Genomic DNA, 4457 nt, shown 5'->3' with positions numbered 1-4457 from the left:
TGGAGCCAAGCAGACTAAAGTTGTTAACAATCTCAATCTCTTCACCTTCATCCTGATGCTGCTCCAAATACAAAACAAAAAACAACAAAAAAACTTGAACATAGAAATTCCATATGACCAGTTATTCCACTGCTAGGAATATTGTTATTATTAGGTGCCATTGAGTTGAATACAACCCAAAGTGACACTATGAACAACAGATCTGAACCCTGTCCTATCCTGTGCCATCCTTATACTCCCTGACACACTAGAGTCCATTTTGGTAGTCATTGTGTCAATGCACCTGATTGAGGTTTTCCCTCCCCTTTACTGACCCTTTGTCTTTTCAAGCATCACATCCCTCTCCAAGAAGTAGCCCCTCCTAGTAACATGTCCGAATTATGTGAGGCAAAGCTGTATCATCTTTGTCTCCAAAGAGCAATCTGGCTGCACTTTCTCCGTGTCTTATTTGTTCTTTAAGCAGACCATGGGATGTTCAGCACTCTACTCCAACACCACAGTTCAAAGACATCAATTGTTTTGCTTTCATCCTTGTTCATTGTCTGATTGTCAGAAGTATAGCAAATGATCAGAAAAACCATGGTCTGAATCAGACATACCTTGGTCCTCAAACTGACACCATTATACCTCAATAATTTGGAGAGGTCCCTGACTGAATATTTTCCAACGCTGTACATCTCCTGATTTCCTGACTGCTGGTACCAAGAGTGTTAATTGTGGATCCAAGTAAGAAGAAATTGTTGACAGTTTTAATCTTTTCCCCATCTATCATCATATTGTCTATTAGTCCAGTGATATGAATCTTTGTCTTCTTGAAGTCGAGATACAATATATATTAAAGTTTGTATTCTTTGATCTTGTGAAAAAAGTGCTTCAAATCCTCCTCACTTTGAGCATGCAAGATTATGTCATCTGCACAACACAGGTTGTTGAAGATTCTTCCTCCAATCCTGGTGTTTCATTCTTCTTCATAGATTGAATTACTCTCAAATAATTTGCTCAGCATACACATTGAATAGGTATGGAGAGAGAATATAACTGACCCTCTCTCTTCTTAATTTTAAAACATGTGGCAGGATATCAAGATATTATCCACGAAGAAAACATAATGAATTTACAAGACAAAGGACTAAAAAAATACAGAGATGGGTGTTAGAACAAACTCTGAATTACACTAGAGCACTGAGAAGCCAATGCAAAGAGAAATAAGAAGGAAATTAAGGAGCTGAAGAGAAGATTTCAAAGGACAGCTTGGGAAGACAAAGCAAGGTATTAGAATAAAATATGAAAAGAGCTGGAGTCAGAAAATGAAAATGGACAAACTTGCTCGGCATTTCTTAAGCTGAAGGAACTGAAGAACAAATTCAAGGCTTGAGTTGCAATACTTAAAGATTCTATGGGCAGAATATTGAATGACTCAGAAGCATCCAGAGGAAATGGAAGGAATATACAGTCTTTGTACCAAAAAGAATTGGCTGACACAGAATTATTTCATGAAACAACATATGATCAAGAGAAAATGGTGCAACCATTCAAAAAACTGAACATAGGAATTCCATATGACCCAGCTATTCCACTACTTGGAATTTACCCTCAGAATATGAGAACTGAGGCACAAACTGAGACTGGCACACCAATTTTCATAGCAGCATTATTCACCCTCGTAAGAACATGGTAACAACTCACATGTCCAACTACAAACGAATGTTGTGTTGTTGTTATGTGCTGTTGAGTCGCTTGCGACCCATAGCGAACCTATGTACAAAAGCTCTAAACTCTGCTCTGTCCTGTGCCAATTGCACTGTCTCCGATACACCCATCCAGATTTCCCCAGTCACTGAATCAATCCATCTCAAAGAGGACCTTCCATTCCTGCACTATCCGTCCACCCTGCCAAGCATGATGTTCCTCTCCAAGGACCACTCCCTCCTTAAAACATGTCCAAAGTATGTTAGAGCCTCAGAATCCTTGCCTCGAAGGAGCCTCCTGGTTTAACCCTCTTCAGGATGAATTTGTTTGTTTTCCTAGCAGTCCATTATACCCTCAGTACTTTTCTCCAGCACCACAGCTCAAAGGCATCAATTCTCCTTCTCTCCTCCCTAGTCATTGTCCAACTCTGATGCATAACAAGTGATTGCAAAGACCATGGCCTGTATCAGACGCACCTTCATCTCCAGAGAGAGACCATTGCTCTTCAGAACTTTGGAAAGGTCCCTAACAGCAGACTTTCCCATGGCAATATGTCTTTTAATTTTCTGGCTACTGGTGCCAAGAGTGTTGACTGTGGAGCCAAGCAAACTAAAGCTGTGAACAATCTCAATCTCTTCGCCATCCATCCTGATGCTGCCAGTTGGTCCAGGGTGAAAATCTTTGTCTTCTTGACATTGAGCCTCAATCCATACAGAAGGCTGCAGTTCTTGACCCTCTGTACCAAGTGCTTCAGGTCCTCCTCAGTTTCAGCAAGCAGGGTTGTGTCACCTGCATAACACAGATTGTTGATAAATCTTCCTGACATCCCCCCTCCATTTCTTCTCATAGAGCCCAGCCTCTCAGATAATCTGTTCTGCATATAGGTTGAAAAGGCATGGAGACAGGACACATCCCTGATGTACATCCCTCCCAATTTTAAACCATGCAGTGTTTCCTTGCTCTGTTCTGACGGCTGTCTCTTGGTCCAAGTATAGGTTTTGCATTAGCACGATCAAGTGTTCCCATTCTTTTCAGAGTCAGCCACAGTTTGTTATGATCCACACAGTCAACCGCCTTTGTATAATCAATGAAACACAGATAGACATTCCTCTGGTATTCCCTGCTTTTAGCCAAGACCCATCTAACATTAGCTGCAATATCCCTAGTTCCATGACCTCTTCTACTCCAGCTTGGACTTTCGAAATTCTCTGCTGATGTGCTGTTCCAGTCGGTTTTGGATAATCTTCAGTAGGATCTTGCTTGCGTGTGAAATCAATGATATTGTTCTGTAGTTTCCACACTCTGTGGGTCACCCTTATTTGGGATGGGACAAATATAGATCTCTTCCAGTCAGTTGGCCAAATGGTTGTTCTCCAGATTTCTTGGCACAACTTGGTGAGCACATCCAGGGCAGTATCTGTTAGCTGAAATACGTCAGTTGGTAAACCATCTATTCCTGGGGCCTTGTTTTTTGCTATTTCCTTCAATGCAGCCTGAACTTCTTCCTTCATCAGTGTAGGCTCTTGCTCATATGTTGTTTCATGGAATTCTTCTGTGTCTACCAATTCCTTTTGATACAGTGACTCAGTATATTCTTTCCTGGATTATTTAGTAGTCTGCCGAAAGCATCCTTGATTATAGCAAATCGAGGTTTGAATTTGTTCTTCAGTTCCTTGAGGTTAAGAAATGCTGAACGAGTTTAAACTTTTGATTTTCTGACTCCAGCTCCTTTCACATTTCATTGTAAAATTTTACTGTGTCATCCCGTGCTGCCTTTTGAAATCATCTATTTATCTCTTTATTATCTTGAATTCTTCCTTGTGCTTTGGCTTCTCTGTGCTCCAGTGCAATATTCAGAGTCTCTTCTGACATCTATTTTGGTCTTTCCTTCCTCTTCTGTCTTTGCAATGACCATTTGCGCTCTTCCTGGATGATATCCTTGATATCCTCCCATAACTCATCTGGTCTTCGCTCATTAGTGTTCAAGGCCTCAAACGTGTTCCTGAGATGGTTCTGAAATTCAGGTGGGATAGACTCAAAGTCATATTTTGGTTTCAGTGGGTATGGTTTAATTTTCATCAACTTCAGCTTGAACTTACATATGAGTCGTTAGTGGTCTGTTCCACAATCAGCTCTGGCCTAGTTTTCACAGCTGATACTGAGCTTCTCCAGCATTTCTTTCATCAAATGTAATCGATCTGATTCCTATACATACCATCAGGCGAAATCTATGTCTATGACCCACGTTTATGTCTCTTAAAAACCATATTTACAATGAATAAGTCATTGATTGTGCAAAATTCAATCATTCTCTTTCCAGCTTCATTTCTGTCCCCGAGTCCATATTTTCCAGCTACTGAATCTTCTTGTCTGTTCCCAGCTTTTGCATCCCAGTCACCCATTATACCAATGCATCTTGATTGCATGTTCGATGGATATCCGACTGTAAAAGTTGGTAGAAATCGTCTATTTCCTCTTTTTTTGGCTCTGGTTGTTGGTGCATATATCTGAGTGATAGTGGTATTAACTGGACTTCCTCGTATGTGTATGGATATTATCCTGTCACTCACAATATTGTACTTCAAGATGGATCTAGAAAGGACTTTCTTTTTTTTTAAATACTTTTTTTATTGGGAAAAACATATTGGGGGTACAAGGAGGTGAGGGTTGGGGGCAGAAGGGTGAGAATGGGCCAGGATGCAGTTGCAGAGCTGCACAGTTTGGTCGGTGGGGGGAGCAGGTGAAGGAAATGATGAGGGTCCAGTGGG

At 40.9% G+C, this 4457-nt stretch overlaps 1 pseudogene; it reads right to left on the bottom strand.

The window, feature by feature from the left end:
- Positions 1 to 4457, bottom strand: part of LOC102870390 — a 107003-nt pseudogene that overhangs the window by 2491 nt on the left and 100055 nt on the right.

The sequence above is a fragment of the Elephantulus edwardii genome, unplaced genomic scaffold (genome assembly GCF_000299155.1).
Source record: "Elephantulus edwardii isolate Elephantulus edwardi_28Jun2011 unplaced genomic scaffold, EleEdw1.0 scaffold00434, whole genome shotgun sequence".
In the NCBI taxonomy this organism is placed as follows: Eukaryota; Metazoa; Chordata; class Mammalia; order Macroscelidea; family Macroscelididae; genus Elephantulus; species Elephantulus edwardii.
The sequence above is the reverse complement of the archived record's forward strand: the minus strand, read 5'-3'. Positions and strand labels throughout refer to the sequence as shown.